At 39.1% G+C, this 13269-nt stretch overlaps 1 long non-coding RNA gene across 2 annotated transcripts; it reads left to right on the forward strand.

Annotated features, from left to right (window-relative positions):
- The first annotated feature begins 9073 nt into the window (after positions 1–9073).
- LOC122564658 lies at positions 9074–13068 on the forward strand. 2 transcript variants are annotated; one of them, XR_006315958.1, is made up of 3 exons: positions 9074–9145; positions 10364–10497; positions 13038–13068. It is a non-coding gene; the product is annotated as an uncharacterized LOC122564658 (long non-coding RNA). The 2 variants fall into 2 exon arrangements; XR_006315957.1 differs by having other exon boundaries at positions 9081–9145; positions 10361–10497.
- Positions 13069–13269: the final 201 nt, after the last annotated feature.

A 13269-nucleotide genomic window follows, 5' to 3' on the forward strand; every position in this document is an offset into this window, starting at 1 on the left:
GTGAGGCCACACCTTGGATTGTGTGGGCAGTTTTGGTCTCCTAGTCTGAGGAAGGACATTCTTGCTATTGAGGGAATCCAGTGAAGGTTCACCAGACTGATTCCCAGAATGACAGGATTGACATATGAGGAAAGATTGACTGGATTGACTGGACTTATATTCATTGGAATTTTGAAGAATGAGGAAGAATCTCATAGAAATATATAATATCTGGATTGGACTGGACAGGCCAAATGCAGGAAGGATGTTCCTGATGTTGGGGAAGTCCAGAACAAGTAGTCACAGTCTAAGAATAAGGGGTAAGCCATCCAGGACTGAGATGAGGAAGAATTTCTTCACTCAGAGAGTTGTGAACCAATGGAATTCTCTCCAGTAGGAAGCAGTTGGGCCAGTTCATTAGATATACTCAAGATGGAGCTAGACATAGCCCCTGTGGCTAAAGGGAACAAGGGGTATGGGGAGAGGGCAGGAGACGAACACTGAGATTGCATGATCAGCCATGATCATATTGAATGGTAGGGCAGGCTTGAAGGGCTGAATGGCTTACCCCTATACTTACTTTGTATATTTCTGTGTTTCAAAGCAGGCCTGTTAACCAGCTCACCTCAGCACTTGATCATCACCATGTCTGCCTGTACACTCTATCTGTACTCTGCACCCCTCTTCCCTCCTCTACTTTTTGTCATTTACGTAAATGATTTGGATGCGAGCATAATAGGTACAGTTAGTAAGTTTGTAGATGACACCAAAATTGGAGGTGTATGGACAGCGAAGAAGGTTACCTCCGATTACAACAGGATCTTGACCAGATGGGCCAATGGGCTGAGAAATGGCAGATGGAGTTTAATTCAGATAAATGCGAGGTGCTGCATTTTGGGAAAGCAAATCTTAGCAGGATTTATACATTTAATGGTAAGGTCCTAGGAAGTGTGCTGAACAAAGAGACTTTGGATTGCAGGTTCATAGCTCCTTGAAAATGGAGTCGCAGGTAGATAGGATAGTGAAGAAGGCATTTGGTATGCTTTCTTTTATTGCTCAGAGTATTGAATACAGGAGTTGGGAGGTCATGTTGCGGTTGTACAGGTAATTGGTTAGGCCATTGTTGGAATATTGCGTGCCATTCTGGTCTCCTTCGCATCGGAAAGATGTTGTGAAAGTTGGAAGGGTTCAGAAAAGATTTACAAGGGTGTTGCCAGGGTTGGAAGATTTGAGCTATAGGGAGAGGTTGAACAGGTTGGCGCTTTTTTCCCTGGAGTGTCAGAGGCTGAGGGGTGAACTTATAGAAGTTTATAACATTATTAGAGGCATGGATAGAATGAAGAGAAGTCTTTTCCATGGGTTTGGGGAGTCCAGAAGTAGAAGGCATAGGTTTAGCGTGAGAGGGGATAGGTATAAAAGAGAACTAAGGGGCAACTTTTTCACACAGAGAGTGGTACGTGTATGGAATGAGCTGCCAGAGGATGCGGTGGAGGCTGTTACAATTGTAACATTTAAAAGGCATCTGGATGGGTATATGAATAGGAAGGGTTTGGAGGGATATGGGCCAGGTGCTGGCAGGTGGGACTAGATTGGGTTGGGATATCTGGTCGGCATGGACGGGTTGGACCGAAGGGTCTGTTTCCTTGCTGTACATCTCTATGAATCTATGACTCAGATCACGACTTTTGGGGCCATTACTCTAAGTTTTAGCTGATAATTCTGAAATTTTGTAACTTTTTGGGAACTGCCTCATTACAGAAAATATGGCCATCAGTCCAAGCATGAGATTTCACAATGTGAATGGTTTTAAAGGGGCAGGAGGTGGAAGTACTTAGCGAAGGAGTTCCAAAGCATTGTTACTGGGCAGCTCAGAGTACAGCCATCAATGATGTGGCAATAAAATGAGGACATGTGCAGGAAGCCAGAACAGAATGTTCGGTGAGCATATTTTCTGTGTTTTTTGAGAAATAATCAATTATTTCAAAAATCATTTGGTTCTGAATTCTGGGTTTTTGTCAAACTAACTCATCATACTTAATATAAAATGTCTGAACACAAGCTAAGCCTAGGTATATCACTGAGAAGGGATGAGAACTGCGTATTGTTTTGCCACGTATTGATTGCGAGAAATCATTTGTAACAACATGCTTTGTGGTTTATAGCAGTCTTGCAATAAATCAAGACAATTGATTCAGATTTTTTTAAAACTGCACAGGCATTCAGAAGTTAAGGATTTCTTTTTGAGAAGCTCTGCCCAGTTGGATTCCTGGACTTCAGACTGGTAAGTAATTGTATCGATGCTGCATTGCTGAGGAATTAGCATTTGGAAGTCACATTAACTGGCTCTGGTTCTCACTGTACTGCACTGTGTAAATTATTCCTCTAGACCCATTATTGTGCAGATACTTTTGCTTTGGTTTAGTGACAAACACTTGAAGGAAAACTCTAAGCCAATCTGCCAGACGTTGCCCCGTACAGTTAAATTATACAAACACAGTACTCACAGGCATCCCATGTTATATATATTTGAAGCAGGAGGTGAAAAGACAGTCAGAATAAGTTGGAAATACATTTCTTTAACCAAAACAATCCTGATTCTAAGCCCTTCCTGAAGAAGGGCTTATGCCTGAAACGTCGATTCTCCTGCTCCTTTGATGCTGCCTGACCTGCTGCGCTTTTCCAGCAACACATTTTTAAGCTCTGATCTCCAGCATCTGCAGTCCTCACTTTCTCCTACAATCCTGATTCTGTCAAGTATCTCTGCTTCTTAGTGGCCTGCTGCACTTTTGATCCCCTAGCACAGCCACTCTGAGAGGTGCCTGTTCAAAAACAAATTTACAAAGGCAAATCCATTTGTGCAGCCCTCATTCTACTTACCTGGGACTGAAATTCTTATTATCACATTCATCAAGTGGCACTGTGCTTTATGCAATTATATTCTATCCACATTGGAACAGAACTGTTGTTTTCTCAGCATCACAAGGAGCAGCGTGAATGTCATTGTGATGGAGAGTGTGGATAAAATCACATCTCCTCAAATGAGATCTGCTTTGCATATTCTTTTGGACGCCTTTTGGGTACAAAATAGCCATAAGAATTCTATTGCCTTTGCTCTTGGAATTGGAAACTCATTTTGGAATAAGTGAATAACACAGGAAGGTTTGAGCAGGTCGTCAGAAGACTGAAACACAAACTAAACCATACATTTGGCTCCTCCACACTGAAATGCTGAATTTCCAGTTAACATTGAAGAATGAGAAGAATATGCTCTGGTCCAAAATCCCAAAACATACTCCAACAAATAAGTGGAGCCACAAGACAAATCTTAAAATTCAGTCAAATAATCAAGAACAAAATTTGTGCAATATTATTTTATGCAAACACCTTCCATCAGACTATTAGCCTCTGAACTGAACTTTGACTTTTGCTCTATGCCATGGTGTTTGAGAGGGTGTGGCAAGCATTCCATGTCAAGGTGGGACTTTTCTGAGTAAGAAATGGAAACTTTTGAAAGGCAGTCGACCCCAAAACACAGAGCATGTGTTGGAAAACAGTGAACAAAAAAGGAAATCAAATAAAGGAAGTGGAAGCCAATTTTAGCAAATTAAGTTAAATGCAAAATTTATTCAGTAAAACGTGCTCATTAAATGTGTAATGGGAATTAATTACAGGAAGATGCTAGTTATAGTTTTCATTGTTCACAGGTTATGTCTGAAATATGCAGAAAGTACATTGTATGACAGAATGCAATCTAAGTGTTTCCAAATTAGGTAACAGTGATGCCTCATATTTCTATATAGGCGAAAGTGAGTACTGCAGATGCTGGAGATCAGAGTCAAGATTAGAGTGGTGCTGGAAAAGCACAGCAGGTCAGGCAGCATCCAAGGAGCAGGAAAATCGACGTTACGGGCAAAAGCTGTTCATCATCATCATCATCAGGAAATATCGAATGTTCTGCTCCTCGGATACTGCCTGACCTGCTCTGCTTTTCCATCACCACGCTAATCTTGACTCATATTTATGTATGTCTTGTGAGGCAAATTTTCCAAATATATGATTTACAGGTATTTGATGGATTTATTGCAAACAAGTCCAATATGAGGCTTCTTCATACCAGTTTTCCAGCATCCTTAGTATTTTGCTTTTATGCTGCTCAAGTGGATTATTTTTCCTTGATGTTATCAATCTACTTGAGCATTATTGTAGCATCCCCTAGCCAAGCAAGTGGATATTATGGCGCCTCCTCCAGACCTGACCTTAATAGATGGTAGAGGTTTGGAGATGCCTGAGGTGAGCCAGTCACTTTACATTATGCAATCTCTGAACTCCTCCAATAGCTGCTCCATTTATGTCGTCAATCTGGCTGACTTTATGTCCACTGGGGCCCCAGAATGTTAATGTGGGGAATTCAGCGATGGTGATGCCAATGTACATCAAAAGGTGGGTAGTTAGTCTCTCTCATGATAAAAATAGTTGAGGGGTGACACTTGAACCACTTGCTAGTCATCCCTGACTAAGCCCAAATGTTATCCAGGTCTTGCTGCATGGAGTACTTAAGTCTCTCAAGAATGCAAATAATACTGATCACCGTGCTAAATGGGATACATTTCAAACAGATGTAGGAACTCAATTCGAGAGGCGCTGTGGGCCATCAGCACCAGCAGAAGAATCATACTTCAATACAATCTGTAACCTCATGGCACTGTATACCCCCCAGTCTACCATTGCCATCAAGCCAGGGGATCAACCGTGGTTCAGTGAAGAATGCAGGTGGGCATACCAGGAGCAGCACCAGGCACACCTAAAAATGAGGTGCCAACCTGGTGAAGCTACCAAACTTGCACATGTTGCAAGTGATATAGCGTCAGATGCAAGTGATATTTGTCATGTCCTTCCTTGGCCTAGCTGTTCAAGTGGAGCTCTGATACTGATATTTACCTTACAATGTTGAAAATTGACCAGGTATGTCCTGTACGTAAAAGCAAGAGAAATCCAACCTGGCCAATTGCCACCCATCAGTCTACTATCGATCATCAGTGAAGTGATGGAAGGTATCATCGACAGTGCTATCAAGCAGCACCTGCTCAGCAATGACCTACTCAGTGACATTCTGTTTGAGTTCCACTCAGCTCCTGACTCATTACTGGTTCAAACATGAACAAAAGAGCTGAATTCCAGAGGTGAGGAGAGAGTGACTGCCCTTGTCTCATAGGCATCATTTGTCCAAGTATGGCCTTAAGGAGCTCTGGCTAAACTGGAGTCAGCAGAAAAATTCTCCACTGATTGGAGTTATTTCTGGCACATGAGAAGATGGTTATGGCTGTTGGGGGTCTGTCATCTCTGCTACAGGACATCTCTGCAGGAGTTCCTCAGAGTGGTCTCCTAGGTCCAACCAGCCTCAGCTGCTTCATCAATGACCTTCTTTCCATCATAGAATCAGAGATGGGATTGTTCACTGATGATTGCACAGTGTTTAGCACCAATTGGGGCTCCTCAGGTACTGAAATAGTCGGTGTCCAAATGTAGCACCAGGTAATCACCATCTCCAGCAAGGAACATCTAACCACCACTTCTTGACAATCAATGGCATTAACAATCGTCTAATAGATGCAGCTCCACAGAACCATTCATAATTCCATTACCATTACAGTGCCAATGATTAAAAATATGTCTTAATTAGTAGTAATTGGTTGAGTTGTGCATGTCCTTTTTGTCAGCAGGACATATCGGAAGGATTTTGCACAACCTTTCAGAATTTGACCTCCACGTTTGCTGTTAATCTTCTCTACTGAAGTGGAAATCCTTCAAGAGTTTCAAGTCACTTGTTAAAATTTGCTTCGCACTGTTCTCATGCTGTTTCATGTCGGCTCATGTGGTAAGTAAACACTGGAATAGACCAGTTGGTCCAAATGGCCAGCTTCTGTGCAATAAATTCAAAGTAATCTGTGATACATGTTTTTTTTCTGCCTTTACATTTCTTTTCTAATGAACCATCCATTCTATTCAGTATTTTAACTAATGCTAACTAATATTTTCTACAATTGTTTTCATTTATGCATTTCTTTTACTCTGCGACCATTGTTATAAAACTCAAAATGTTGTTTATCTTTTTTATGATTTGCTTTATTACTTTATTGAAACGCCAGGACGTTTTATATTGAGCTCCAGGTCTCTGTTCAACCACATCTTTCCATTATGTGCAACATTCTTTTGTTTCTTCTCCAAAAGGTTTGAACTTAAACATCTCTACATTAAGTTGCCTCTGCCACCTGTTTGCCCATCCATCAACTTGACATCTTTGTCCTGAGAACTTTTACACTCTTTGTCCCTATGTGTCAAACATAATCCTTCTGTATCATCAGAAATTTATTCATAAAGCTTAATTCATATCTTCTAGATACTGAATCCTAGCGTACACCAATTGTAACCTTTGTTACAACATTCATTTAAACACCTAGCTTCTGTCCATCAAGCAATATTCCCTGTGCTGCTATCTCTTTGAACATGCAATAATGTCTTTCAAACAAATAAGACTCTTTTATTGAATGCCTTGTGAAAAATACTTCATGCGCTCCAGTACCGTTATCTAACCAATCAGTCACATTATCAAAATACCGTACAATATTTGTAAGTTTCCCTTCTATGTCTATTTGTGAATTCATTGGGGATGTGTAACTATAAAATGGAATTTCCTTGTAACCCCTAGAAACCGACATAAAGAAAATGTCATTAGGCAGCACCTTATGATTACAATGAGTGTTAATTCTGCACAGCCTGTATTTGTTAATGAAAACAGAACAGGTTATGCCCTAAATCTATTCTCTATTGTCATCTTAGCAAGTCCACATTCTTCATAAAGTTAAGGTCACATCCATTCTGTCAGTTTCAAAGCTGTTAATAATTGAACTTATTACCTTAACTATGTAAAACAAAAACACACATAGCTCTGTTTCATCTGAAAGATCTTGGTTTCGATTTCTTTTAAAGCAATGTCGTTTTTAGCATTTATTGAGTCAAAGTAAATAACTCATAACAAAATTAGTTTTGAGCTAAATGTAAATTACGGACACTTATCCTGTTTGACTTGGTGCTGCACTGATAAAGATATTTTGTGTGCAACGTTTCATGACTATGTCTCAGAATTGTTTAATGATTGCTACGTAATAGCAACTAGCTAATCTAATGAATAAATTCATCATTTCACCTGGATATGATGGTATTAGCATACTTGCTTTCTTAAAATAAACTTCTGACTCATTCAGTACTGATACCACAGCACCCAGTGTAAACAGATGACAAGAACCTATCTTTTATAACATCACACAGGACGGGCAATAGTACATTATGTACATGTTAATCTGGCTAATGAATGAATCATTCATTATATTTATGATCCTTAAAATAATCAACAATCAACTGTCTAAGCGGTCTGTTGAATAACACAGTTTTCTTTGATTCTAAGGTCACGAGATAATCAGAATTGTCTTTTGGTAATAGTCTTTGCTGCAGTCTTTCACATTCACGTTTAAAGGCTCTTATTAAAATTTCACCTTTTGAAGTTCATTTTGTATTTTATGTTCATTACCTTTTGTTTTGTATTCCAAGGGAAAATTTATATTTATTCAGCACTACTCCCTACTTCAGAGTATTCCATAACGCTTTTAAAGGGAAGCAATTATTACAGTGTAGGAAGTGTAGGATTTCTCTGTGACTTGCTGCTCTCTTTTCAGAATGGATGGAAGGTTATAAGAATCTGAGTAATTAACACTTAAAACATCATTAAATAGATATATGGACTGAAATGGATGAGGCTTAGCTTTCTGTGGTGAATTCAGTTTGTATCTACCTCACAAGTAAGCGACTGCACAACATTTAAAGCAGTTAAATGAGATGCAGGACAGTGAGATGTTGCTGTTATGAAGGTACTGGCGCAGCATCTCTGACAGTAATTTTTGGATTTTTGAGTTTAACCTCTGTTAATTCCCTGAAATGTGACATAAATGCACTATAATCATAGTGAACAGTATTAGCCTGACTGTTATTATGACAGTTAATCAAGGGTCAATAATCATAAAAATCTGCATTTTAGAGGGGAATAAAAATTTGATCATCCTTTTATGGTGAAGAAAATGTTAAATATATTTTGATGCATCTTTAATGTTGGCTATGCTTGAAGCATTTCGGAGCCAATACAATTTAATCACCTTCAGGCACAAACCTGGAGAATATAAGTGCCACAGTAAAGTTTACAGTTTGAGTAATCATTGACATGCACTCTCAATTTTTGAAAAGCACGTCTAATTCTGTTGTTGACAAAAGTTTAATAACACAAGTTATGTTTGAATCTTCCAAATGAAAAATGTTCATGCTAGAACTTTGTGAACATACTTTACCTTCAACTTTGTTTTGGACAAGAGTTGATCCACTTGAGAAATTTCTAATTTGCAAAATGTAACCCGTTGAATGTAAGGGTCTTGTCACTTGTCCTGTTAGCACTGCATGAGTAAGACCAAGTCCTGGAGTAGGTAGGATTAGATTATTTCTCAGCTGGAATACATGCGATGTGCTGAATTACTTCCTTCTGTTCAATATATTTTCTATGACTCTAAAAGTAGTGAATCTTCATACTGCAGCTGGAACATGTTAATAACTCATTCCAGAAGGACAGTCTAATCAGAAACAGAATAATTACTGATACGGATAACAAAGGACATAAATAAGCAATTTATACAAGAAACAAAACTGACTCTGAAAGCCTGCATTAACTTATATGAAGTAATAAAATGATAGCAAAGCACATGAATGATGTACCCAGTAACGTTTAATGTGGAAAATGAAGAGGTAAGTCCAGATGTGAAGCCTAGTGGGAATATGAGCTCACACAAACTCTGTACCTCACTGTTTATGTGATAAGCATGCAATGGATTAAAACAGGGTTTTGCTGTTTCTCTGATCTTGCTGCGTGTAAACTGGCTGCCCACATATCCTATAGTAGCTGCACTGCAAAAGCATTTAATTGGCTGCAAAATGTGTCAGGAAGTTCTGAGGTCATAAAACTCCCTGTAGAAATACAAACTTTCTTTCTAACTCACTTGTACGGCATTGCAAGCACCAAAATTGTGCATACCATGGATCTAACAAGGACTGCCAGGAGAAATAACAACCGGTCAGTCACTCAGTAACTAGTGAATGTATACAAACAGATATACACAAAGATATCAGAGGTATGCTGACCAAAATTATAATTCCATTTTCCAAGAGGCCCTCTAAAGTAACCTTTGTCCTTGTTGCTGATTAGACCATAAGTGGAAGTAAGGCCATTCGGCCCATCGAGTCCACTCTGCCATTTAATCATGGCTGATGGGCATTTCAACTTCACTTACCTGCACTCTCCCCATAGCCCTTAGTTCCTTGCGAGATCAAGAATTTATCAATCTCTGCCTTGCAGGCATTTAACGTCCTGGCCTCTACTGCACTCCATGGCAATGAATTCCACAGGCCCACTACCCTCTGGCTGAAGAAATGTCTCGTCATTTCCATTCTAAATTGACCCCCCCCCCCACACCTAATTCTTAGGCTGTGCCTACGTGTCCTAGTATCCCCGCATGACGGAAAAACTTCCCAGCATCCATCCCTTCTAAGCCATGCGATATCTTGTACAGACAGAAGTCACACAACCCCACCATCACAATGAAATATTGAATAAATATTCTGAGAGGAATTCAAAAGTAAAGCAGCACTTTTTAAGTAGAAGACAACTCAAACCCAAATCATCAAAATGAATGTTAGGGGTAGAAATAACAGCATTCATAAATGAGCCAGAAATGGCTCAATTCAGGTTACGTTCAGGTTGTCAAACATACTTCACTGCACAGTCAATGTTATGATTCCAACTTAAATGCAGCAAAATGATTCTCCTGCTCCAGATGGCATCACTGTTTGTTTTCACATTCCTGACACTGTGCCTGTTAGAGCAGCATTAGGTGCTAAAGCTGGAGCTCTTCTGTCTCCAGATGTGAAGGTCAGTGAGTGTCTGCCCTGAGTTTATTACTTTTACCAACTGTGGATTCAAACAGCAAGAATGTTGTTTTTTTAAAAGGTGGAGGAATTCAACATCCCAGCAGCTTCATTAATCAGGGTTTAAACATAAACAGGCAAGAACTTCATGCCCAAGGCAAGATTCCAAAATCACTAACGTGTCATTCAGCTCAAAAATCTGATCATTCTGCCAAATGGAGGGTAAAGCCAGAAAATAATTTACAACCACTCACTATCTCCGAGCACAGTGGAAATATCTCTGTTTGTCTTAGATCTTGATATGCATTAAAGTGATGTGCAAGCAAAGCAAAAGTAATTTGAGAAAACTATTTTTTTCACTCAGCAGGTTTTTAGGCTATGGAATGCATTGCCTGGAAACGTGGTGGAGACAGGTTCAACCGAGGCATTCAAGAGAGTATTAGATTTTTGTTTGGATAGTGTTGGTGTGGAGGGATTTGGGGAAACAGCAGGAGATTAGAGGTACGTTGGCCTGCTTCTGCACTATAAATAATTGTATGATAGAGAGAGTGTATCAAAATGTATGCGTTTTTGAGAGAGCATCTATCAGTGTCTGTCTCTGAGTGTGTGGTGTGTGTGTGTATCTGTTTGTGTGTGTGTTGTGTGTGCATGCATACATGTGTGTGCTTTCACATGTTGATTTATGAGACATTGTCACCTTTCTACAAAATATATTGTACACATACACATTCTGGAATTCGAATGTGGGCTGCTGTAGTATAAAAGGACAGTTACACCTTTATGGTGGCTTTGCTGATAAATTCAGATGTAGGTGATTATTAAATTAACCCATATTGTGACAGTCACAAATGAATGCAGTAGACATAAGACTATAAGATGCAGGTGCAGAATTAGCCTATTCAGCCCATTGAGTCTGCTCTGCCATTCAACCATATAATTCAACCTCATTTTCCTGCCTTTTCCCTAAAAACCTTTATCTCCTTATAATCAAGAACCAATCTATCTCTGCCTTAGAACTCTCAGTGACTTGGCCTTCTGTGGCTATGAGTTCCACAGATTCACCATTCTTTGGATCAAGAAATTCTTTCTCATCTCAGTTCTAACAAGTCGACCCTTCGCTCTGAGGCTGTCCTCTTGGGTCCTAGTTTCTTCTGCTACTGGAAACATCTTCTCCATGTCCATTCTATCCAGGCCTTTTAGTTCTAAATACAGTTTATCTGACAGTCCTTAAATAGATCACTAAAAAAAGGTGGGTTTGTAAAAGGAAATGTTGAATATAGACTGTCAGAATGCAGACCAGCACAAACAATTTTTTAGATCACAGAGCCAATACACTTTCACAGTTGTCCTTTGTCCTCTCTCTCTGGGATATGAGGAGGAAAACAAATAATGATTCCTGCTCCACGTGCTCCACAGAGAGCCATTTTTATAAACAGACTATGAAAACAGAAGACTGTTGCTGCCCATTCAGGGTGGGGTGATTGATCAAGACAGCTGGCCAAATTTCAGAATGCACCCAGAGCTTTCAATCTTATTATTTCCACAGCCTTTGCCAATGTTAACAATTTTCATTTACATAGTACCTTTTCCATGAAGTAAGGGGCTTCACAAAAACTTAACAGATGATCTAACATGAAAACGCCTCCAGTCAGCTGGTGCAAAATGCTGATGTGGCCACTTAAGTTGCTGCTTATATTTTTTATCTCTGCATGTCTTGGTGCACATCCTGTAGTGTAACTGGCTGACTGCTGATTGCCATGTGGGCCACACCAAAGTCTGTTTAAAGTCTCTGTTAAATTGGAGTTTTAGATGTCCAGAACTACAGATCATGAATGTAGGTAGTTATTGACAAATCTAGTTACGAATTGAGGAGAAACTCACTTACTTAGGAAGTGATAAGATTATAGGCATTGCTTGTACAAAGAAACAGCTGAACCATTAGAAGGCCATTCTAATGGGATTAGATGAAGTGAAGTGGAGTATAAAAACTCCATAACCTGGTTAAACCAAATGCCCTGTCACCTATAAATGTACAGCCTGCGGGAATAAGAAGCCAGAGTCAAAATACATTTTAAAAGTTTGGATGTAAATGATAATGCATCAAAACTTCAGCACAGATGACTCAACTCTGATATTTACATTGCAAATAGGGCCTTTTAGGAACTTCTCGGAACATGTTGTCAACCTTTAAAACAAGTTGTTTATGTATTTAGTATCTGATAATAGAGAATGGTTTTCAAGTTGGATATTTCCATGAGTTATGAAGAACTTCACCTGAGCTGAGGGAAGAGAGTATGTTTAATTCTTAAGGAGCCAAAAATATGTACCTGTGCTTGGAATACTAAGGAGTTAGCCATTTGTCTGTTAATGACACATCCCTTTTTTAGAAAGGCTTTTAGACTGCCAGAAATAGAAGCAGAGCAGAACCTCTACCTTTTCCATCAGCATTCCATTATGCTTTAAAGGAGATTTCTTAACATTAAGGTATCAAATCTCAATCATGGTTGTTACAATCCTCTTTTCAAAGTTTTACAAGCCTGTCCTCTTTAGTTTCTCTCTGAGTTTTGTTTTAGAAATTTGAATCCACTTAAACAATGGTCTCTACCTCCAATAATATTATGACCATTAGAAAATTGTGACCTGACTATTGCAGTTGAAATAGTATCAGTGCTACCTGTTATGAAGTTGAAGGTGTGTACTGTACCTTTAAGAGAGTGTGCACTGAAAGCTTACAAATAACTGTCATATGACTAGCTAGCAGTCTCTGAGTGTACTGGAAAATTGAAAATATATAACATTTGGCTGTGAAATAGATACCTGAGTTGGTTGCTGTTCTGATAACCATTTTAATTTAACCAATCAGTTTAAATTATGTCCCAGGATACTAAAACCCAATCAAGTTTGAATTTATTGTTTTTGCCTACATCGAACCAATGAAACAGTTTGATGTTGGGGATATAAAAAAGGCAGGGAGTTTTGAAAGTTAGACAGAGTAACTGCTATCGACAGAGTAACTGCTATTGAAACACTCTCTATCAAAGGTACCTTTTCACGTGAAACATCTTCAGAGTATAAAGAAAGAAAATGACCCAGGGAGATCTTCAGCTGAAAGAAGACATACACTGACAACAACAGCCGCTATATGGTTTTGAAATTAAGCTGATGTAATTTTAATAAATGTTTTATTGGAACAGTGTATTGCTATAGATTTGGAGGCAGATAATAAACAGTTAAGAGAAGAGGGGCTTAGAGTTATGATTAGTTGTTATTTAA

The sequence above is a fragment of the Chiloscyllium plagiosum genome, chromosome 30 (genome assembly GCF_004010195.1).
Source record: "Chiloscyllium plagiosum isolate BGI_BamShark_2017 chromosome 30, ASM401019v2, whole genome shotgun sequence".
Lineage (NCBI taxonomy): Eukaryota > Metazoa > Chordata > Chondrichthyes > Orectolobiformes > Hemiscylliidae > Chiloscyllium > Chiloscyllium plagiosum.